This window comes from Bicyclus anynana, chromosome 13, assembly GCF_947172395.1.
Source record: "Bicyclus anynana chromosome 13, ilBicAnyn1.1, whole genome shotgun sequence".
NCBI classification, from domain to species: Eukaryota; Metazoa; Arthropoda; class Insecta; order Lepidoptera; family Nymphalidae; genus Bicyclus; species Bicyclus anynana.
Genome location: NC_069095.1, coordinates 11,755,709 through 11,782,171, shown reverse-complemented (window position 1 = coordinate 11,782,171; position 26,463 = coordinate 11,755,709). Strand labels below are relative to the sequence as shown.

Sequence of the window (26,463 nt, the reverse complement as noted above, 5' to 3'; positions counted from 1 at the left end):
GGAAGACTGTATTAGGAGTGGGCACGACAATAGACCAACGGGGCGGGAATCGAACCACCACTCCTCGATGATCCGACCGCTCTTACCGTTGAGCTATTGAGGCTCTAAAGGCTTACATTGTACAGAAGTTCTATGAATAACTCTCCTAATCTCGCTATGGTCGAGAAAATCGAGACTAGTTGGTACAGTTAGCCTTTAGTAATATTATTCATCATCATAATTAACAACCATTTACAATCACTGTTGACCACGAGTCTCCTCTCAGGAAGAGAGGGGTTAGGCCTTAATCCACCACGCACATCTGAAAAGTTGGAAGTGCATGCCCCGGAACGGATTCGAACCTACGCCCTCCAAACTCCAAACTTTCACAGGTAGATTGATAGATAGACAGGAAGATGTTATTGAGCATCACATAGGCTACTTTTATCCAGGAAAAAAATCATTGTTCCCTCGGGATTTATGAAAAACTAAATTTCCCTAACGAAGTTGCATGCGTCCGCTAGTTTAAAACATAAGTTACGTTGTTACATGGAACTCTGATTTATGAATGTTTGTTTGGATATTTGTTACACTTTAACGCCGCAACTACTGAACCAATTTAGCTGAAATTTAGAATGCAAATAGATAATACCTTGGATTAATACATAGGCTACTTTTTATTTCGAAAAAATCCATGGTTCCCGCGGGATATGTGAAAAACTGAATTCCACGCGGACGAAGTCGCGGGCGTCCGTTAGTTTTTATATAAATTTTAACGTGATCTTATCTCTCGTCGTAGTGTTAATATATCACTTAATTAATACATGTCGTTATCGTCCATGTAACAATGCTTCCTGCTTATACAATTACACTCAGTTATACTTCCAATATTGTATAACAGATAACTCATAGCAGCTTTAGATTATGAAAGAAAGAAAGAAAAGAAAGAAAATAAATTTATTCAAATTTAAAAGTTACAAACAGTATCCTTAACTAAAAACAGCATGTCTGTCTGTAACCCTTAAAAAGAAAGGGTGTACAGCTCAGCATATGCCGTGTACTATATACAAGCATAACACACGGCGCTGATTTTCAGCTGAGACCCGTGTGACGCCACAGCTAACATAAAAAAAATAAAAATGAGAACAAATTCAAGTGAATTAAATTCAATTAGAAGCAGCAAATATGATTAAAAATAATAATTAAGTACCAATTAAACTACAGATGTAAAGATATATAGTGTGATTCATATATAAATTTATAATGTATTGAAAAATATATGAATTTATAATGAATTGTATGAATTTATAATGTATTTATGCGGTAACAACTAATAGTAGGTAGGTAAGTAATTAATCGCTGCTTGACTTGTAAAATGATACCACATCGGCCCAATTCACTAACTTTGACGTATGTTAGTCGATATGTTTACCAACTAGTTATTGTTGGTAATTTTTAGGTCACGTGATTTTGTATTCACTAATTTTATTTAATGGTAACTGATCAACACGACAGAGTTAGTGAATTAGCCGGCTGGCATACCTTATCTTAATAACCACAAAAAGAAAAGTATATATCTACTTTTAGAACTGTCTAAAAGTATTTACTTTTATTTGCCTAACAATTTAAAGAAAGATACATAAAGTCGGAGGAGCAATTTGTAAGAAAATCTTTTATTTACGTAGAAAATTGAAAATTTAAATCACAGCTAAAATAATAAATTTAATTTTACAGTTTGAGTACACTAAGGGCCCACAATGGCTACAAATTGCTAAAGAACGGGAAAAATGAAAATCTTTGGAGAAGGCCATTACCTGAGGGAGTTTCTAGCAAAAAAAATATTTCATTTAGATACCTTGTAATAGTTAAATACTAATTTGGTAAAATACAAAAAAGTAAATTTAAAAATCAACTGGAAATAAAAGGCTTTCTATTTTTTTACCTTTTTTTTTACTCATTTTCAATTGATTTACACGATATAAGAGAAGATGTACAAGACTGGGTTACTAAGACTGTTGAGTGATCTGCGAATTTACCTACAAGTCTGTTTAAATGTAGACAACTTGACGAACTAATTATAATGGCGAATGTCACGAAACGGGAACATCATGACTCACGACAGACGGAACAACGGGATTATACTTAAATGTATGAAAAAGGAACTTTCAAAAGTAATACATCATAATAAGTATAAGTATATGTAGTATCTAGTTATAATTTCTAAAACAATCAACAAAAAATAGTAATATCCGGTTGATATATGTATACGAAAATTATTTGAAATTAGATCAATGAAACTATATATGAAGGCGGTGCTAAGCTGGTGTTGTGTTAATTTAAGCCGTTTCTGAAAGTACTCTGGTTGAAAAACCTAAATCTTTATGATATTCTTACATTGCTTGAATAAATACCTCATCGGGCTATCACCGACTTCAAACTGATCATGAGTTAGTACGTAATATTATATATATAGAACTTAGATTGATATTATTTTTCGCTTTTTAGTTTAGTCAGTTTTTGAATTTTTTTCATCAAAATTTTTTTGTTAGATATGACTCCTCCCTCCATTTGATATTTTAATATTTTGTACCATAAAACTCAACGTTCTAGATAAGGCGACGTTTATCGCACCCTTTAGCCTGTAGGTAATATTAATATACCACCACCATAATCATTAACAACCCATATTCGGTTCACTGTTGAACACGACTCTCCTCTCAAAATGTGAGAAGGCCGAATGCGGAAATTCGGAGACTTGACACACGTATAGAGGATTAAGATAATTCTCAGTTATGCTCATAACATATTACCTATACATATACGTAATATATGCAATGCATGTATGTATATTATATAGATATTCTGTGTCTCTAGAAAGTTATAAATATTTTTTAATTTTTTTTATTTATTTATTATTCTACAAAAATAACAAGTAATAAGATCAAAGGGAAAAATAGTTATTACATAGTTTATGTAATCCTCCCTTATATAACATTTACATAGTCATCGATTTCGTGCTGGAACTTTAATTTCCCATTGGTATTCCAAAAATGCCAAGATGGTATCAAATATAAGACTATACGAGGTTGTCCTTCCCAAGTTCACATTCAGTCACACAACAACAATCGGGATGTTTAGAATAATTGTCGTAATCAATAATGCATTCCATGTTTTGTGCCTTGGAACGATAGGTATGTTCGGCTTTTCGGCTTGCTTAGATTTCGACTGAATCCGTATGCATCTATATAAACGGTTTTTTGTTTAACATTTTAGTTTTTATATTTTGTGATTGATTTTTTTTTTAATTTTTAACTGATAGCAAATGAGAAGATTGCCAATATGTTTAACAATTAGATGGTGTGTATTGGGTGTAATTATTTTATTTATTTAAAATTTGGTTTTTTTTATTCTTTTAATTCTAAGTCTTAATTTATTTTATGTGAAAATTTTAATACTTATTTTGTTGAATAATAAATTATTATAAGTTTAATTAAATTTCTCAAGATGTTATGTATAACTATGATACAAAATATATGATTAACTTAGTTGACATGAGGTTGAGGTGTGAAATAAATCCAGTAACAAATTTTGTGAAAAGTAATATCTATAAGTAACAGCAGTGCATAAAATATACTCGTAAGTATACATATCAGTTATAATATACGTATAAAACTTCTACATCTTTGAATCCTAAAAAAAAAATTGGTTGCCTGTAAAGTCGGTATACGGGCGAAGGTTTTACGTGACAACGACTTTGAGTGGTAAAATAATTTTAATGTGAATATTCATTCGTATAGTAGGAAGAAGGATGAAATAATAGTAACAATTTAAAACATTTATTTATACAAAGAATTATATTTAAAACATTAATTTATACAAAGAATCTCGCACTGAATTTCATATTAACAAAATTTTATTCACTCGCTCTCATTGTGAGCGCATAACGTGAGCGGAGCGTAACGCAGTTTCTTGAAGTGTCACCCGGCAAACCAATTTATAAGACGTTGTCACGTCAAAAAATTTCGTTCATAAGTGCAATCTGAATGTTAAGTACGCAGTTTTTATTTATAATTTTATTTAATTAAGGTCCACCTAGCTTAATAAAATGTAAAATAAATATTTTTTGGATGAATAAAGTGAAAATTTTCTATGAGTTAAAAATTGAAAATTAGATAATACTCATTATATTTTTTTTTAGGATTTCATCTATTGTAAGTTCCTTATTCAAACAGGCTTGTCTTAATAATCTATACTACCTAATTTCTATACCCAAGTGATACTTAAACCCCTTCAGCTATTACCAACTATTGAATATGCATTAAAGGATGTACTTTCAAATTGGCATGGCTATATAAAGCTCTATTTCTATATACAGTAGTTCAAGTTCATATAAACTGCAACATTAAATGGAGCATTAATTAACGCATTTTAATTAAAATATATAAGTTTTTCTTTTAAACAAATTCCTTTAATAAATCAGCATACCACGGCGTCATGCTGATAAACGGAACGGATATAGTTAATATATTAGATAATTAACGCTAATAAGGAGTTAATTATTTTATTCAAATACGATAACATGCTAAGTAGCGGAGAATGTGATTGAACGAGCACCTGCGGTAGCCAGACTTGCCTCATTTTATATAGGCTCAACGTTTGCAAGCCCATGGTACTACTACTCGTATAGGAAAGTACAGTAGTTTAGCCTAGGTAGGTAGTGACCTAAAGTTACATTGTGTTCAATTATGGAGTTGGGAACTCGGTGCCGTTGAAAGGTACCAGATTTCGAGGAACAAAATCCTTAATGTATAGTTTTATCATGTTAATGAAGTAATTGATCATTTTGAGTTAAAAAAAACCTCACTTGTCCAAGTGAAAAACATAATTTTTGTTGAAGTAAAGCTAGATGAATGGCGATAGAATTTTATGTGGAGGAGAATATTAAAAAAAACGCTTTATAATTCAGATATTTGTTCAGTTGAGGGTTTTGACAATTGAAACCTGCTACGTTCCAAAATCAGCAAAGTCCAAACTCCATAATTTGATACAATATTTACTTACCTAGGCGCGTAGGCTGATACACTTAAACCTTCATTTTATTTTATTTATTTATTAATCTGAAATAAAGAGTTTACAATAAAAGGTAAATTACACGGACAACCACAAAAATCACAAAGATTTGACGATAATAACTAATTCATATAGGGTTACAAACATTAAATTAGGCAAGTATTTATATCTTAAGTGAAATTCGTAGGACATATTCATATACAGTTTAAATTTTCTTGGAGTATTACCTTCATTGTAATCTATTGGCAGATATTTAATAAGACGACGAACTATATGATCCGTCGTGCGTTCGCCGTACGTATTGTAAAACAAAATATGTCTGGCTAACCCAGGCTCGCAGTCCATGAGTGTCTGGCACGTTCAAGTTAGTTTAGCGGGTCGTAAATTGTCTTTTTCTGCATAGCAAACAGGATAGCAGTAACTCAGCTCTAGTAACTGTTAGTTGTTCAAAAAAACTAGCTTTTGCATCTCGTCTTTGGAGCGCGTCGTCACTCAACATCAGAACAACTTAAAGAACACATCAATAACGCGATAAACACGATTGGCAAAGACGTAATTGGATTAAACATATTGAACGATTTATTAACTGTATAGATTATTATCATCGATACTTATACATAATAGATTCTTGATGTCCGCTTGAACAATGGCACCGCGAAATAGAGGCACAGATTGATGATGATATTATTAATGTTGAGTCAATCGATATCGTTCTGAAAGTCGTTTCACTCAATAGTCTCAATAGCGAATAGCTTCTGCCAACGTCTTTAGAAGCTTTCGATCTGTTCTTGGATTATAGGCCGGATACAGGAGGCAGAAATCCTTTAGACGTAGCTTTTTGTGAGGAGGTTTTTTTCTCCTCAGTGACCTGCGGGTTATTATGTATCTCGGTGTACTATTCAAATAATGAGTCACTACGTGTTTCTCATCGTGTTTTCGTTTTTGCAATCATCCAATATTGTGTTTTCAACGAAACAATATAATTATGGTCATTTTATGTGAATTGGCATTAGTTTAGTAGTGGTACCTAGTAGTAAGTATTAACGTTATTTTAACGAAAAAACGCAATTTCGTTGAAATAATCATCTATAGTAATAGTATAAAGCTGAAGAGTTTGTTTGTTTGATTGAACGCGCTAATCTCAGGATCTACGTGTCCGATTTGAAAAACTCTTTCAGTGTTAGTTAGCCCATTTATCGAGGAAGGTTATAGGCTATCCCCGTATTCCTACGGGAACCACGCGGGTAAAACCGCACGGCGTCAGCTAGTATTATATAATTGTAAAAACAATAAATCACAGCCGCCTTGATGTAACATCTTACATAGTCATTTCTTTGAAATAACTATGTTAGATGATCATAAAAATGAAAATACGACGAAAAACTATGTAGTGACTTAAAAACTTTTGAATGGTACACCGAGATACATAATAGGGCCGCTGATCACCGGCTTGAGAACTCAATAGTTCTCAAACGAGAGGGTTGTATTTTTTTATAAATCTTTAATTAATTGTGCTTTGCATTTTATTTGTTAAAATAAAAAAAAATGTAAATAAATAAATGAGAGATAAAATTAAATTTGAAATTTTTATGATTCTACTATAAAGGTACCATATATTTTGATTTTTTTTTTTAATCACTATAGATAACAAATGTGAGTCAATTCGAAAGCATTTCTAATTAAGTTTGAAAGATTTGACTCACACCAGAGTAAATTAAATGAAAGCTTGTACAAAGAAATTGAAAATTAAATATAATTAAGCCGAATGGCACAATATTTGGACACAATAATTGCCATTTCGCACGGTGGCTATAAATCGTTCGATAGCATCTGCTCCAGAATTCTTATGCCTATTATCTTTACAATATATCTTGTATTTGAAAGTTACTTGTAGAAAATGCGCCGCTGGCGAAATATTTTGGAAGCGTATAATTTACTTTAATTGTCTAAATCTGAATATTATGAGAGCAATTTTAGATGCCGCTGTTAAAATATACTGATGCATTTTTTTGATATATTAATACTAGCGAACTAGGAGATGCCCGCGTCTCTGTTTGCGTGAAATTGTGTTGTTTACAAATGACGCGGGAACTATGGATTTTTTTCGCGATACAAGTATCGTATGTTCTGCTCCAAGTTACGATTTATCTCCTACTAAATTTCATTCAAATCGTTTCAGTGTCCGCTAGTACTTAATATTTTAAAGACGTAAAGTTTGTAGTTGTGTAGGAGATATTCTCTGGATCTAATAAACTCTCTATCTATCGATCTATCTATCTATCGATCTAAAATTTTGAAAATTATTCTGCTACTAAAAAGCTACGTTATTTGTGAGTGTCGTAGGCTTTATTTTATATCCATATTCTCATGGACGGGACGGGAACTACGCCGGTGAAACCGTGAGTCGTTGGCTAGTATTACATAAATTGATTGAGGTATGGTTACAAATTTTCAAATTAATATAAGACGGAGCTTTATTATAACATATATTATTAGCAAAATACTTTAAATACTGATTACTGTACGGTAAAGCGTATCTATGGTAACCAAAAGTATATTCAGAAGAACATCGTTAATTATTTTCGAATCATTTCCATTTATAATCTTTTATCTTTCCATCGTCGCCGTCAACGAGATGCAAGTAAATGAATACATCCAAAACGTGAAAACGTTTACTTATTAATCAAAAAACATACAAAGGTTCCCGCAAGGCCATATGTCAACGGGTAACTCCATACCGACGCAAGTGCGAGATACGGACAAACCTGATACCCGATGGCAGAGATAAGGAGAGAAGTAAAATCTGCGCTCAGCGAACTTGTCCCATATCGCGAAGCCTGTGCAAGCCATTCAACGACCGCGTAACTATACACCTGCAGTGATGTTCCGCGTATCTACGGGATTATATCGATGTTATTTCAACATGGGTAGTTTTAACTAGCCGTGACCCGCGATATATTAAGTCATTTATTATTAAATAAATACTATAACAGACAAATATGCAGACAAGACTAATCTGTAGGTATATGTCAATCATCATCATCATCATTATCAGCCGATGGAGGTCCACTGCTGGACATAGGCCTCTTGCATGGACTTTCAAACAAAACTGCCTCGAGCCGCCATCATCCAGCGGCTCCCTGCAACCCGCTTGATATCTTCGGTTCACCTAGTGTGTGTGTGTGGGGGGGGGGGGTTTGGACACACACTACGCTTTCCGGTGCGGGGTCGCCATTCCAGCACCTTGGGACATCAACGTCATCGGCTCTTCGAACTATGTGGCCTGCCCATTCTCTTCAGCTTCGCGACTCGCTGAGCTATGTCAGGTATATGTGCTATTCATATATTTTTATTTTTTGAATATATTGCTTAATATTGTTGGCGTTTTATGCTTTTTTCATTCTATTCTCAGGTTTTTTATGCTCTAGTGCTGTGGTACACTTACAGAGATTTATAACACTGATTTACGCATATCATAGTAGGTAAAACAATTGTACTATGATGTATTAGATAACTACTCTATTCACGCCCGCGAGAAATTTATGCATCGCATGACCATCTGATTTAAAACTTCAAAGACCATTGCGACAAATGCTATAAAACAACAAAGAAAACAAAGCGCTTTTTATTCTAAGCTTTTCAAAATGCTACAACTACTCTACTATTATAAATGGGAATGTAAGTTTGTTTGTATGCTTTTTACACTTTTACTACGCTTACGCTTTTAGCCACTAAACCCATTTTAAATATTCTTTTACCATCGAATCCCTGCGACTCGCTTGCTGTCGTCAGTCCACCTGGTGGGGGGTCGACCATCACTGCGCTTACTAGTGCGGGGTCGCACTAGTAAGCTATTTCAGAACTTTGGGACCCCAACGTCCATCGGCTCTTCGAACTATGTGCCCCGCCCATTGCCACTTCAGCTTCGCAACTCGTTGAGCTATGTCGGTGACTTTGGTTCTTCTGCAGATCTCCTCATTTCTGATTCACTGAGATCACGCACTTTCACCAATGGAAAGCTTTTAAACGAGGATTATATAACTTTATATTCTAATGATTATTATCCCCATATTCCCACAAGAACGGGAACTACGCAATAGCAAAATGATAGAGAACACTTATTTTAACAAACACATCCGTTTCTCTGGTCAGGCTATATAAAACAGGCATAATTCCACCGAGAAATAACAAACATGATTATTATTGTCGCTTGATCGTTCCTAGACGAGTGACAGCGCCATTACAGTCGCAACTGTCATTGTATGTCAAAGTCGAGATTGTTTATCGATAGTTTGGACACGTCACTAGTTGCCAGACGGGTATTATTAGGTCTTCCTGCTCTCGATTCGCCGCCGCGGCTAGTCGGCACAGGTACGTTTTCGCGGAATAACTTATAAAATAACCGTCTTTTTACCTTTTTAAGTATTTTCTAGAAATAAAAAAGTATGAAAACTGTTATTATAGTGCTCGAATAAAGGTGAAAGACTGTTTATTTCACCGTGATAATCTTCTAAAACCTGTATGAAACTATAAATATTATTAGAGACAAAATAGACAGACCCCAACAACTTGTCTTTTCAGGAATTTGTTTTTTTTTAATTTTATAAATACAACTTTTTGAGTTAAGTTTTTTAATATGCTTTAAATTAAACGAGACTTTCAAGCTAACCCAGTCTTATAATAAAGTAGTTTCTGTTGTTGAGAATTGGTTATTAATTCTAGTCTTTTAATTGTTCTTGTAATTTCACAGTATAACAGGATTTTAAAACTTTTAAATTATTGAATAATAATCTTGTCTGTCTGTCTATACAATAATATTCAACCAAATGACCAACAACATACAGAACCGTAAGGCACGGATCCCGACTCATATTTTGCCGTTTTTCGTAGACCACAAGGAACCCTTATAGTTTCGCCATGTCTGTCTGTCTTTCCGTACGTCCGTCCGCAGTTTAGCGAAGATACTATTACTATTACAAATCTGTAAATAAGGATGAGTACCTATATGTTTTTAAAAATGTGCACTAAGTTGTTGTAAATATAATCTTGAAAAATATTCAGGGTACATCTCCTACATAGAAATTGAGGATGAATTTATTATCGTCTATCCCATGGTATCGTTATTGGTATTTTTGTAAATTACTTATGGGATTAAAGTGCTAACTTAATCTACGGAACCCTACACTGCGCGTGGCCCGACACGCACTTGGCAGGCTTTTTACCCAGTGATTGTTTATGTAACTGTCCACTTCGTTTGCCGGTTGCTTATTAAATCAAGAACACATGACTGGACATAATTAGGTAGTACATACATACAAGTTGTTAGAAATTAAATCATCATACTTGTAGTATGTTTAAATTATAATGCTGTTATCTACATCTTAAACGACTCGATCTTATCTGTAATGCAGTTAAACTAGTTATAAGACGAAAAAATATTATTATGAGAGCCAGATAAATTTTCTTTTTAATTTTGCGTAACTAAAACATATTTTGAAATTTTTTGTTGCAGGGATACTGAAGCAAAAATATTTATTTTTTTGATTTTTTCTCTGTCTGTCTGTGTTTTTTTGTTCATCACGCTGAAACTACTGAATGAATTGTAATGAAACTTGGCACGGTTTAAGACCATAATACGGAAAAGGTTATAAGATACTTTTTATTGCGAAAATAAAATAAGAAGGGGGTGAAATATAAGTATAAAGTTTGTATGGAAAATCCTTCATTTTTAGAGTTACAGTTTTAATTTTTTTTTCATAAATCATAAAAAAAATACGAAATATAATGTAATTCAAAAATTTTTAAAATTCAACCCCTAAAATAGGGCTTGAAAGTTTACAATGACGAAGTCGCGGGTTTCCGCTAATACATAATAACAATGTCGTGTGACTTGGAAGTAGTGTTACTTTGAATTGAATAAAATCCAATGAAAATCAAACTCTTGTATAAAAAAAAAGTCAAAAAGTCAAAATTAATTTATTTCAATTAGGCTACATGCACTTTTGAAAGGTCAAGATTTTGTCATAATTTAATGGTGGTAATAATAGTCGAAAACTTAAAACTAAAGTTACGAGGGTTCCAAACCCGCCTTGGTCCGAGAAGAGCCCACAACAAACTCAGCCAATGTTTTTTTTTGTCCTAATCGTTAAGGCTACATAAAGGTTTAGTTTACAAGCATTTGAACATCTGTTTGCTTTGACTCTTATACCGGTTCTGAAAGAATAATATACTGGGAAGAGCTGGCAAGACAGTTAGTAGTTTTAACCCTTTTAGCACACTATTTAAATATTTAAGTTCCTAACACATCCCAGATCATCTTTCTCTTCAACCGATTTGCCAGTCCATAGGGATATACTTCTCTCTGTAAAGAAGGTTGATTACAATCCTAGATGGTAGCGGGTTATTTGAAAGACTTAATTTTCATAACTTAATTTTTATTCCTGACTTCTGTAAAAGTTCCAACTGGCCTCAACGTCACGCACCAGTCAATAAATTCACGTGCATGCATCGCTAACGACAGGACATCCGATAAAACTGATCGTGTGTTGGTCGCGTATTTTTCTTTACTGTTCGTGTATTTTTCTTTACAAGTGTGCCCTTGACTTTAAGTTTTTTTTTTATTCGTTATAAGTTAGCCCTTGACTACAATCTCACCTGATGGTAAGTGATGATGCAATCTAAGATGGAAGCGGGCTAACTTGTTAGGAGGAGGATGAAAATTCACACCCCTTTCGGTTTCTACACGGCATCGTACCGGAACGCTAAATCGCTTGGCGGTACGTCTTTGCCGGTAGGGTGGTAACTAGCCACGGCCGAAGCCTCCCACCAGTCAAGTGATGATGCAATCTAAGATGGAAGTGGGCTAACTTGTTAGCAGGAGGATGAAAATCCTCACCCGTTTCGGTTTCTACACGACATCATACCGGAACGCTAAATCGGTAGGGTGGGTAGTCTTTGTCGGTAGGTTGGTAACCACCAGCCTGACCTGGACCAATTAAGAAAAACTCAATCGGCCCAGCCGGGGATCGAACTCGGGACCTCCGTCTTGTAAATCCACCGCGCATGCCACTGCGCCACGGAGGCCGTCAAAATCTATCACGGAGCATCTCTGCATGATGTCCGTTTTATCGTAGCTTCAACTGGCCTTATTGGTGAGCACAATGCTTTAAAGGCTCTAAAGAGGTCGGACTCAACTCCCAGAGGTCGTGGGTATGATCCCCTTTCGCTGGACTATTGTCCCACTCCTAGTCTATCTGACTAATTGGAGGGCAAAGGGACTATTTAATTAGTCATATTACAAAAAGAGCAGTTTTTAAATAAAAACATTTAAAAATGTGTTTTAGTCTTAATTTAGGCGCCAGGTGATTTAAATTAAACGAATCAAGTCCACCCGTACAAATGTTACACTTAAAAATACGTTCTTGTGTATAAATAGATATAAAATTGAAATAAAAAAGCGAATCATTCGCCACAGATATTTAATTTATATGACACTCGCTTTAATTAAATGTTTTTATGTGGTCTGTATTTACATAGTCAATTAGCGTGGTCAAATAAACGCTGGCTGACCATAACTGTATAGTCTAAGAGCTAATAAACGTTCATTATGGGTTTATCGTTCCTAACTTACAAACCTATTAGAGAATATTTCTTTTTAAGATTTTTATTTAAGGAACTCGGTTAAACTGTAATTTGATCCAACAAAAAAGTAGAATTAAGTATTTTTAATTATAAAAGAAATGTAATATTTTACAATGTATTGTATATGTAAGTCAAATTCAAGGCCGTATGAGGATAGTATATTTCATACATGCATGCAAAAGATATTATTATCTGCTTACGGGATGTCCCTTTCGAATATTACAAGGCACATTCTCCTTCAAAAAATCAGCCTAGTCTAGCGAATACTTGAATTATTTTGCTATAATCAGCGATTAACCGACGAATGCAAACGACAGTATCACCCCTATTTGACAGAAAATCCTCTACGTACGAGTACTTTAGATTCCACAATGTTCAATTGCGACTGTCGTGTCTTTTAAACTTGCCTAATTATGTATAAAATATTATCAATCAGACGTAAAATAAAGAAAGAAAAGAACTCGACCGTTCGCTCTTACAATTCACTTATACCTATTTAATGATCTATAAAACTTAAGTGTGTGTGGGAGAACTGAATTAAATATCGTTGATAAGTAAAGCTATTCACTAACGATGTGTTTACAACTCGATATAGTGTTTCGAACATCTCTCTCTTTCTAACAAGAGCTGTAAAACCATTGTCACATAATAGGTAACAGGACTATGCTTTGTATAAGCTCGCAAGTGTGATTTTTAATTCACATTTATCTCTCTCTCTCTCTCTATATATCTAACACTAGCCGACGCCCGCGACTTCGTCCGCGTGAAACTCGATGTAAACTTTCAACTACCCCTATCCTACCCCTACCCTACTCCTACCTACCCCTACCCTATTTTTCTGGTTGATTTGTTACACCTTATGTCAGAAAAACCCAAATATTTAACGGAGCCCTATTTTTTTCCAAAATAAAATTTAGCCTATGTTACTTGTGGATAATGTAGCTTTCGAATGGTGAAAGATTTTTTAAAATCGGTCCAGTAGTTTTTGAGCCTATTTATTACAATCAAACAAACAAACATACAAACAAAGTTTTTCTCTTTATAATATTAGTATAGACGATACTATAGAGAGAGATAGCGATAGTTATTAGATATAGTACGAAAATAATACTGTCGAAGTGATAAAAACATCGTTAAAGAATAGCGCTACAGCTCTTGGAAAATTCAGTAGCAGTTTGAACATTGCAGTAAACAAATATGGTTACGAGTTCTGTTGAACTAACGCTATGTGTTCATTAAAGTTCTCTTTATTTGAGTTCATTTAAGTTTGTTTTAAGTTTTTATCGTCAGGTTGTTCAACTTAGTTGTTACTGTGGAAAAGTTTCACTTTCATCGATAGTAGCTAATGCACATCACTATTTTCATCAGTGAGTATGGGTTGAACGAACTGTGCCTTTGCCAAGTTAGAGCGCTATTGTCTTAGGGTGCATGGTCACTTAACATGAGAGGTGTTAACATGCGACCAGTGAAGAAAAATAGAGATAAAAAGAGAAACCCAGTCTCCATACAAACTTGGGCCAAAATTATATGGTACAGAGCTGAAAATTGGCCATAAATTAGGACAATTAAGGATAACTCATTATGCCAATTTTCAAAGAAATCTATATTTTCCTAATCAATTAAATTACTTGTTCCAGGTGGGCAATAATTCGTAACCCTTTGAAATAAAATTCATTGCATTATCAGTGTCAAACTGACAGGCGACAGTTTTAATAAGGAATTGACTCTAACTTGACACATTTACTCAAAAAACAACAATAAATAATGCCAAATCCCTAGGAAAAATGTCAGTTTGATAAACAGAAGATTTGACAAAATATTTGACTCTCATTCATTAATTGATTTTGACATTGACAGCTCGCGTTGGTATTAAAGAGGATACATATTATTATGGTTGGTATGAAAATAATAAAATCAGCTTATTTTCCCAGTTGTCGAATAATTTTCGGCTAAGATTCTAATGGAGTATTCTAGTAAAACTTACAACATTTTCAGAACATTTTTCATTTCTGTATCGTTCTGAAAAGTAAGCCCAATTTCGGACATCTCCTTTCGTCCAATAGCGTCGAAGCTTATCCAGTCCCATCTCTTTTGTACGAACGCAATGAAAGAGATAGCGGTACTTCCGCGCCGCCATTGGTTGAATTTTGACTATATCTCTTCACGCGATTATCTCATTGGTCGAATTTTAGCGTCACGAGTGCTATCACAGTCAAGCTAATACTAACGGGAATATTGGTCGATTCAAAAAGGCATGGCAAATTATATTCTCTAATAAGGTTGGTAGGTAAGGTAGGGCATTGGAGGATTTCTTGAGGAAGATGTTAACTTTTTGTTATGAGCGACAGTTTTTCTATAATCATCAACAATAAGTCTGCCCTTCTACTTGTTTTATCAAATATTAGTACAAATAATAAACATAATGCATTATTAATACCTAAACAAAGCGCTTAATAAACTTGATATCGATCAAAAAAGCGTTACACAAATATCAACAGTTTTCAAATACAATGTTGTTTTTCTGTTTATTGCACCCTTACAGCTGATTCTTGTTCTGTATAAGAAAGATAGGTATTTTCTTAAGTAGCGATGAATCATTTACAAATTCTAGACCGCTATACAAAAGTAAGAACGGCCTAACAAAAACTCATCGTTAAGTCTCAGCTTACATTCCATTCGTAAGTATCATGTGTGACACACGGCTGAGAAGAATGACTAACCGGCTCGATACATACTAGTATCAGGTCCTAAATAATGCTTCATTTCCGAAAAACAATATTTTTCAGAATTTTCTAAACATGGATTTTTCGGAAATGAAGTATGTTTTTTATTGTAAGGATTAACGAACCAAACAGATGGTCCGCCTCATGGTAAGTGGTAAAATGCCTAAAAATGGAACAACTCTTCACAAGGTATGCAAAGATCATGGTCCTACAAAACGTTGCGATACTTAAGACGTAAATACCTAGTGTGTATCTTTACTTAATTTTATTTAAAGGGGATCCTGATGAACTTATGAGTTCACGGGGATCCCCTGGAGATCGTGCTAGGGGATCCTTGTGGACCGCTTCGGTGTTAAGCCTCATTTACCTGTAACTGTCACTGGTAATCAGACGGGAAAACAGCTATGCTGCTTGGCGACAGAAAGAACCATAGCCAATGCTTTCCCAGACGAGATGCTTGCAGCTTCCGGTTATATTAAGTTCCGGTGTGAAAGATATGCTGGTTTAATTACAGGTACTTGTTATGTTGGCATATTGGAAGATATTAATGAGGATTTTATTAAAACGCCATTTAGTTATCGACTCACGTTTGACGGTACACTTGTCATAGACTATAACTTATAAAATATACTCTACTTACGGACGCCCGCGTCTGCGTGGAATTTAGTTTTTCACAAATCCCTCGAGAACCATGGATTTTTCCGGGATAAAAAGTAGCCTATGTGTTAATCCATGCTATAATATATCTCAATACCAAATTTCAGCTAATTCGGTTCAGTAGTCGAGGCGCGAAAGAGTAACAAACATTTATACCATCAAAATCATCAGTTTTCGCAAATCTCGGGAAACCATGGATTCGTGATAAAAAATAGCCTATGTGTTAATCCAGAATAAAATCTATTTCCATTCCAAATTTCAGCCAAATCGCTTTAGAAATAACGGCGTTAAAGAGTAACAAACATCAATACAAACTTTCGCGTTTATAATATTAGTAGGATATACTCTATAGTACCTACATAAGACTTTACAGTTAACACCTACGCCTCAGTTATCAGAGCAGTGCATTGAACGATGTGTTCCTATGTTCTGCAAAGATTTGCCAATTATAGATGTTTTTCTGTTATCACCAGGTGAACCATCTTGTTCCGTCAAAGATTACTACAAAAACGATGAAGCGGACAATGTAACGGATAGCGATCATAAACACTTAAGAAACGTGGCAAGTGTGCAAGTAGCAGAACAAAAACTGAGTCAGTTAGTTTGTATGTATAATGTGTATGGAACGCACTGTATTCGAGTATTGTATTACTCTACATTCCAGACCTTTCACCGGAGGTACTCTTTTGTAAAAAGTCCACATATGATCCATAAATCTTTTTTAAGATAATCATAGTTCTCCAACGCCATTAGGTTCATGTATTTTGAATTAGTTTCAATATTTACGGTATTCTTATAAAATTTGTATGAAATATTTGTCAAAATCGAGCTCATAAAACACTAGCAAACATCCGCGACTTCGTCCGCGTGGAAGTTTTTCACAAATCTCGCGGAAACAATGAATGATTCCGGGATAAAAAGTAGCCTATATGTTAATTCAGAGTTAAATGTATGTCCATTCCAAATTTCAGCCAAATCTCTAGACACATACTTTCGCCTTTATATTATTAGTGTGATTAGTATAATTTAAAATACTAAAATAAACGATGAAAAATTTGGCAAGTGCATTTGTTTGCTAAATTTTTGATAACGTTTTTAGCGTTTAAATGTGATTTAAGACTAAATTTTGTTCAAACACAGAACCATTTTAGGTAGATAATCATTTTAACGCTTCTTTTAAGGTAAAAACTGCTTTAAGATCTTTTAAGATACAGTTATTAATAATTATATCTATAAATTATTAATAATCACGTTCTAACGCCATAATGCGAGTAGGTCACAGTTTTGGCGACCGTGGATATCCTCGGCAAACCATTTTTGGAATGAGGCTGGCATTTAAGATTTATGTTAGTCTTTGGCGTTCATTAAATTATTTGCTAAATTGCAGCTGTATTTTAAAAATGTTTTAATTTTTCAAAAATCTCTCCTTGATTGTTAATTAAAATTCTTTTCTCGTTTTTATCTATACTAATAACTTTGCGTTGTAATTATAATTAATTAAAAAGATTATTTCTTTTGATTATAGATATGAATAAATATCAAAGGTTTAGAAAACTGTTTTCACTTGGAACTTGTATATTTTGAATTGATAACAAGAAGATGATTATATTCATCAACTCTCCTTCTTCTTTTATTCTTAACTCATCTTCTTCTTATTTTATTATTAACTCTTCTTCTTCTTCTTTTATTAACAACTAGCAGATGCCGCGCGGTTTCACCCGCGTGGTTCTCGTTTCGTAGTTCGTTTGGTCATTTAGTCAGTTTTCTAGATGTTAGTTATACATTTTATTCGTTTCATTAGTTAAATATTTACCTCATTATAATCAATAAGTATTCTGTGTTTATTATTTGATTGGCCCATTGGCCCATTGCAATACTAATCGTGTTGACTCCACAAAAGCGTTAAAAATTTATCGGCAGCTAGATCATTAATTAAAGTTTTCTTTGGCTCCGTTATTTAGTATTCTAAAGTATCGAATTTTATTAGTCGAAGGCAATGTGTAGGTGTAAATGAACAAATTGTTTTTAATGATTTCCTCGTCGGGTCGATCAGTAATGATGTTTATCATCACGTGCCACAAATGCTCGGGTTTTCATTAAAGTTTTCGGTTTCGTGGACTCGAATGCATTTAGTGTTACTAATGATGATAGATTTGAGATAACATTGTAAGTGTGGGCTAATAAAACGGTACAGAAATAACGTGGAATGGAGATGTGTTGAGCAATTCTAATGGTTGGCCCTTTATAATAAAAACTAGCTGACGCCGCGCGGTTTCAACCGATTACCGTTCCCGTAAGAATATGGGGAAAATATATAGCCTATAGCCTTCTTCGATAAATGGGCTATCTAACACTTAAAGAAAAATCGGACCAGTAGTTCCTGAGATTAGCGCGTTGAAACAAACAAACAAATAAACTCTTCAGCTTTATAATATTAGTATAAATTCCATAATTATATTTGTAGGAATAGTAAACTGGATATTATACTTATTCAACTACTTGACGCCTCGCGATTTAGTTTAAGTAGTTGAGTTGCAGTTCCTGTGAGAATACGGGGATAAAATATAGCATATGACATTCAAAAATAACATGGCTTCCTAATGGTAAAAGAATTTTGAAAATCGGTTCATTACATCCAGAGATTACCACCTATACCCCAAACTTTCTAATCATATACTAGCCTGCGACTTCGTCCGCCATTGGACCTCCTTAATCCAGTACTCTCGCAAAATCCGTTCTTAGCGAACCTCTACTATTTATAAACTACCTCCCTGCCAAATTTCATCTTTGCACGTCAAGCAGTTTTTGAGATTTCGTGATGAATGACCTTTCGCGTTTATATATTAAGATAATATTTGTATAGAAGTATATAAACGAGTAAATTACGCTCGAAAAATATAACCCTGCTGAGTTGGGAAAAAATATATATTCGTACGTAAAATTTACAGTATGAATGCAATTCGTACCTCTATGTCATCATCATCATCATCATATCAGCCGATGGACGTCCAATGCAGGACATAGGCCTTTTGTAGAGACTTCCAAACATCACGATACTGAGCCACCTGCATCCAGCGAATTCCTGCGACTCGCTTGACCTCTATGTATGGGGTTCGAACTCAGATTAATGACATAAGGACTAGTCGTCGTCATCAACCCATATACGGCTCACTGCTGAGCTCAAGCTCCTCTCAGAATGAGAGGGGTAAGGCCAATAGTCCACCACGCTGGCCCAATGCGGATTGGCAGACTTCACACACGCAGAGAGTTAAGATAATTCTCTGGTATGCAGGTTTCCTCACGATGTTTTCCTTCACCGATTGAGACACGTGATATTTAATTTCTTAAAATGCACACAACTGAAAAGATGGAAGTGCATGCCCCGGACCGGATTGGAACCCACACCCTCCGGAATCGGAGGCAGAGGTCATATCCACTGGGCTATCACGGCTCATAAGGACTAGTATCGGACCCAAATTCACGAACAAAATTGTCTGTAATGAGAGTTCGAATGTAAAGGTGTCGGTAAAATAATATAATTTCGCATAAAATTCTCAGGTGTCATAAGAGAGGTGGCGGCGAATTTAAAACAAAAACACGGTGTCAAGTAATTATCGTAATTAAAGTTCTTGTTATTTTGATACGAGCTCATTTTGTGCGGTTGGCGAAACGTCAACAATTTGACAGGTTCATTTTCGGAACGTTAAGTCGAATGCGACAGCAAATGTTAATTATTATTAAGAGATGGGGAAAGACGGAATACTTAACCTTTAAAGCTTAATAAAACTTAATATTTCTTTTCATTAATAATGCGGAATTAAATAAAAAAAATATATCAATCAATTCAAAGTAAAAAAACTACACCCTCTTTAGCTAGTTTTAGTCAAAATGTTAATCAAAATCGAAAAATAAATAATTGTTACGAAAATTTCCTCATTAAAAATGGGTAGGTTTCAGTGAGTTGAGCACTTAAAAACCACACAACTGTTTGAAAGGCGGATTATTTTTATAAATTTTAATGTTTTTGATATGTAAAAAATGTAAATAAATGAGCTCGTATGCGTTCGGGAAACTCCGCGACATCTTTTCGTCCAAAATTCCTCAGTCTCTGAAGACGAAAGTCTTTGAACACTGCGTGTTGCCAGTGATGAGTTACGGATCCGAGACTTGGTCGCTGACTGTGGCCCTCATAAAAAGGCTCAAGGCCTATATCCAGCAATGGACGTTCATCGGCTGTTAATGATGAAATAATTGAGAGTTTATTATAGAATTTATAATAATTAGCGTGTCCGTGTAAAGCAAAATCAGTTCGATCCTTGGCCGCAGAATTATTGTCATACCCACGCCTGTCATAGTCTTTCGGAGTAATTAGAGGAATGAGAATATTGGTTAAATGTATTTGAAAAATTTGACGAAAAATCTTTATACAAAAAAAAGAAATATTAAACCAAAAAGGTTTACGCCTTGTAGCAAACGATTGTAACCCCGAACCGGTAATTTTAACTGAAAAGCATTACCTAATTTTATACATTAATACCATAATATGAGTTCAACTTGACCATTATCGTTACGCGGGTTCGTGCAATAATGAAATATAATTGTTTTTTGTAATATTAAACGTTTTCTCTTAATTATTCCCTTCAACCACGTAACGTAACTGAAGACCATCGGTTATGATTATACCTTTCGTAAGAAAATGACATGTCATTATTGTATCAACGTTTTCGCCTTTTAAAATCAGTTTTGCTGCTATTTTAGTATCGTGATAAAATATAAATAGTATAATATCATGATGCTTTACCTCTTCTATTAGGAGGCGCGCCCCTAAGTCTAGCAGAAAAGGAGCTGCCGTGCCAGCTTTATATTTTTTCAATACAGAAAACTGTCAGTCATACTAAAAATAATGAAGTTTTTTAAAGTTTTAATTCGGAAAGAAAGAAAGAAAATAATATTATTCATAACTAAAAGTTAAAGACAGTCAGTTCCCTATCTCTATGACAACATGTCTGTCTGTAACCCTTAAAAAGAAAGGGTGTACAGCTCAACATATGCCGTGCACTACTCACACGCATACACAGCGCTGATTTTCAGCTGAGACCCGTGTGACGTCACAGTAATATAATTATATGAATAAAGGTATGAACAAAGAAAGATTCATACACATTTTTTGTCTATCAAGTACCTAGATAATACAAGTTAAAAGTATAGCTTCAATTTTCAGTTCAAGTTCAGTCCAAGGAATTATTGCGATATCTAGCCCTTACCAAACACCTCTATTAATAAGGGTCTAAGAGCCGTAATAGCCTAGTGGATATGACCTCTGCCTCCGATTCTGTAGAGTGTGAGTTCGAATCCAATCCGGGGCATGCACCTCCAACTTTTCAGTTGTGTGCATTTAAAAAAAAAAAATATCACGTGTCTCAAACGGTGAAGGAAAACATCGTGAGGAAACCTGCATACCTCGACTCAACTCTTGGTCCAGTAGTAAAATTTAAAAAAAAAAAAAAATTAGAAATTGAACAGGCCATTCCATCAAACATGCTACAAAGTCAGGCGCTATACAAAGACCTATATCGAAACCTATTACGATATAAGACCATGTACACACCGCTCAACATACTTTCACTTTCACGTGGCCAGGCTTATTTACCCAACTTGTGCTCGCCACTTTCTGAGAATAACACGCTCTTTAGCGGCTCACTTATATTGGCCCGCGGCTTCGTCTTCGGAAAACAATTTGAAATCGAGGCTTCTCCTGCAAAGAAATGGTGCTCGGTACGTTCGGCAGGTAACTAACTTCGTTATCAACCCATATTCGGTTCACTGCTGACTCGAGTCTCCTCGAGAGGGGTTAGGCCAATAGTTCACCACGCTGGCCCAATGCTGATTGGCAGACTTCACACACGCTGAAAATTAAGAGAATTCTCTGGTATGCAGGTTTCCTCACGATGTTTTACTACACAGTTATGCCAAAATTAAAATGTCACTAACAACGAAGTTGCCATGGAAACGAACAATGTCACAGCGCTGTAACTTTACAGAATGCAGGGGCTGAGTGTTATAGAAAGGTCACTCATACAGTCACTATAATCACCAAAGTATCAAATAGCATGGATACGATAACAGCTGCCTTATGACGTTCATAATACGTACTATTATCGTGAATCGCGGCAAACTTTCAAGAGCGAAACGAACTGTTACAGTATCCATCCTATCTGAAAAACACTATAGAGTGAATACTGCGCTGAATTGTCACTACAAAGATTAAATAATATAAATTAAACTTCGAACTCGTAGTCGTATTTGCGAGGAAAAGCTAGTTCGTTATAACATAAACAAGCTTAGATTAAAATATTTAACCGCAGCAGATATAGTTTAATTGCATGCTTAAAATGTGAAATAAACTAAACCGCACTTATCTTTGATATCTTAAAAGCAAATGCGTACCAGATTGCGTAATTTTAACAAGCTTAGTGTAAAGGCACGCGCACATTGGTGTGTTTGCCGTTGCGTTTAATTTTGCGTCCTTAATCTTACCAATTTTTTTTTTATTCTTTACAAGTTAGTCCTTGACTGCGATCTCACCTGGTGATAAGTGATAATGCAATCTAAGATGGAAGCGGATGGAAGATGGAAGCGGGAATCTAGAGGTATTTTAAATTTAAAGACATATTTGGCATAGTAAAGGGCGCGATTGTAAGCGTGAATAGGTGATACTCTGTAATGAGTGATATTTTCCACTTGAATTTTCACTAACTGTCCATTTGTTCTGATTCGCAGATGAATTATAGCCGTCGACATAGCTCAATAAGGAAAGCGGACGGGGAGTATTTCGAAAAGCCGATGGCTGTTGCAGTCATCAGTCAAGGTCCTTGAATGACCACGTCGCACCGGAGAGCGTAGTATTCATCGATCCATTAGGTGCGCTGATGACATAACAGGTTACAGGGAGCCGCTGGCTTCAAGTGGCTCTAGACCATGATGTTAGGAAATTCTTACAAGAGGCCTATGACCAGCACAATGGACTATCATTAGTTGATAATGAACATGATGATCCACTTGATCCGCCATTATTTCGTAATCATGTATATTATTATGATTTTTATGACAAGACATTGTACAAACTCTGTTATATTTCCAGGTAATACTAAAGTAACTTAAATAGTCTATTTGATTTAAAAGAATTGAAATTAATCGCTTGTGTCGATCGAATTTCTCAAATGTGCGCAAAGCTTAAGATTATGCATTTAGATTACATTTAGCATATTTTTACTGAATGTAGTTACAGTTTACACCAAAGCCAGGATTTTTCATTTAATGAAACTCACTAAATCTAGAATGATTTACTAGTTTAATTTAAGTTTGTTTCTTTTAGGCATATATTAAACAAATTACAGATTTATGTGTAATAAACATTTAAGTGCATTTTTTATATTACTTTTTTATTTACTATGTTTCATGGTTGACTAAGAATGCTTAAGACTAAATAAAATATTATCGTATAATTTTATAATTTTCGTTCATATTTTGTCCAACATTAAAAGTTCAACAAATTATGAATACAGTAAAAAACGTAAACTTACGTACAACCTTACGAGTTGATTGCTTGATTGATATACCATGTTGTGGTGGTGAAACCAGTAATATTTACCTAAAACAAAAAGAAATTAAAATAATTAGATTAGTCTAAAGACTTTTATTAATTAGAAATACGGTACCATTACCATTCCTTGCAAGTAAATGCACACAAAAGTAGCTTGAAATGGGGATATGAAATTCTGAAATATTTTGCAGAAATGATCGAATGCATAATTAAACTGCGTGTATTCTCAACAAATAAATGAATAGTGAATCGCGTTTATTAACCGATGCCCCGCGGTTCCACCCGCGTAGTTCCCGTTCCCGTAAAGATACGGGGATAAATGACACGCACACATAACGAGGCTATCTAGTGGTAAAAGAATTTAAAAAATCGGTGCATCGGTAGATCCTGGGATTATCCCTACAGTACCACTAGCTTTACCTCTTTATAATATTAGTATACATAACAAGGAGATCTACTAAAATATATAGATAGAGCTTTTGTGGCATAGAAGAATACCAGACAAAGACAACAGACGTATTACAAGCCTGCAGTCAATTTAGAAGCGATTGTTTTCATTTACGATGAGAATATTCGCACCGCAGCTGTTGTGGTTCTGTAAATTTATGTTCAGTCGTTCATTTTGTCACATAACTCATATTTGGTGAGACGTTTTGTATTTGCATTCATACAAACGATAAGCGTCCCAAATATTTTAAAACCCACTCGCAAAGGAGGTTCTCATTTTAATATCATTTGCAATAAGCAGATTATACCTGATCTGAGTAAGAAAATCATTATGATATAAAAACTAGTAAAAAAAGTTCGGGAATTGTATTTGATAAAAAGAAAAATATATGTTGGAGCGCATACATCGAAGGCGACCAGTCAATTTTCTCTATAAGGTGCACAAATCAGTAACTACAAGGCAAGAAACATTTCTTAACGGTAATGATTAGAAACGTTAAAACGAAATGTTTCGTGGAACTCAATTGAATGTTACCATCATATAGTAATTATGATGCCGATGTTCACGGTGTCTAGCTTTTCTGTAGTAGAATGGAAATTAACTATGAATGTAAGGTTCCTGAACAAAAACATTACTTTTAACAGCTCACAGGACACATTAGCAAAGAGTCCTTCAATACTCTGTTCTGGAGCCTTTCTATTGCATGAGGGTTAAGGCTGTATTATATATTTGCCTGTTTGAAATAGGCCTCTGGTAGGGCGATGGAAGCAAAGTAGAGCAACGGTAAACGCGTCAATGTACGCGTGGCTTTAAACTAACCTATTAAAACTATGCCTAGGAGCATACTCGCTAGGAGCGTGACCTACAATGCTTTGTGCGAAACAACCCGACATACTCGAGGTGTTAAGCCTAACCTTCATAATTCCGAGTAAAATACTTAAATGTTAAACTTAGAATCCTGAGGCCCACATTTCTAGGTCGTATTTACTAACAATTGTTAACTGATCGAATATTTCCGCTTACATTGAGTTTTTTTAACCAGAATTACACAAAAATTTACTAATTTTGTGTGTATTTTTTTATTTTTATTAAAATTTTCAGAATTTCCAAGAAATTACTTAAATTGAGTTTTCAGCATGTTCTTTTATTCAGTAATAAGTTACCTTAACCTCTGATCTCATATGATGCCTATTAGTTGAAGATGCAGTCTAAGATGTGGAATTATATGGAAGAGGTTATGCTTTGGCGATTTCTACGTGGTATCATAACGGAACGCTAAATTTGACAAAGACTAAATACAGAACCTCCTATTTCGAAGTCAGTTAGTGAAGTTGTTAAAAAAGGATATACTTAAGTTTTGGCAATCAAACTCAAAAATATGTTCCTAACATGAAACCCAAATCCTAACTACAAAAGGGGTCATAACTCTGAATTAACCGACCTTTTATCAAAAGGAGTTTAAATCTAATGGCCCAAAGAATTATTGCTGAGGATACCTGGTTTATGATCTGTCGTTAATCATGACTTAAAAATAAACATACAGACACACAAGTGCATTCTTTGAAGCTATTTATGGCCACGACACGTTTCTTATGAAATATACATTTTATATTGTTGACAAGTTACGTATGTGTCTTAGTATAGTGTCTAATTTATTTCTAACTATAACTTGGCTTAGTTCGCTTGGAAAACAATATGAAACTGTGCGTATAGACCTTCCTCTTGAAGCACTTTATGTAGCTTTTCTATACCAATATATAAAGCTGAAGAGTTTGTTTGTTCGTTTTTTTGTTTGATTGAACGCGCTAATCTCAGGAACTGCTGGTCCGATTTGAAAAATTTTTTCAGTGTTAGATAGCCCATTTACCGAGGAAGGCTATAGGCTATATATTATCCCCGTTTTCCTACGGGAACGGAAACCACGCGGGTAAAACCGCGCGGCGTCAGCTAGTGTGTAATAAATTAAGACTTATTTAAAATCCTTTTGTACTCTATGTCCCTCATTCTGAGAGGAGACTCGAGCTCAGCAGTGAGCCGAATATGGGTTGATAACGACTCTATATCCTTTTATACTGTGTTGCAATGCGTATGCAAAAATCAACAATGATCGTATGAATAGTAAAGGCGTGAAAGCAAAAAAAAAAAAGAAATACAATACGTAGAGTGTACGGTAATCACTTAACATCAGATGATTCACTCTTTTATCAGTATTTAAATCATTAAAAAATAAATTATCCAATGTTCAATATAGCCTAACCAGAAAACATTTCCAACCTAATTAACACTTAAATCGAGATCACTTTGTTCGCAAGTAGATTCAATAAAAAGCTTAATTAAGGTTA

The 26,463-nt window shown here is 34.6% G+C and overlaps 1 protein-coding gene across 3 annotated transcripts in view; it reads right to left on the bottom strand.

The window, feature by feature from the left end:
- The window catches only part of LOC112051724 (protein TANC2), a 326,061-nt gene that overhangs the window by 64,329 nt on the left and 235,269 nt on the right, over positions 1 to 26,463 (bottom strand). The gene's annotated exons all lie outside the window — the stretch shown is intronic.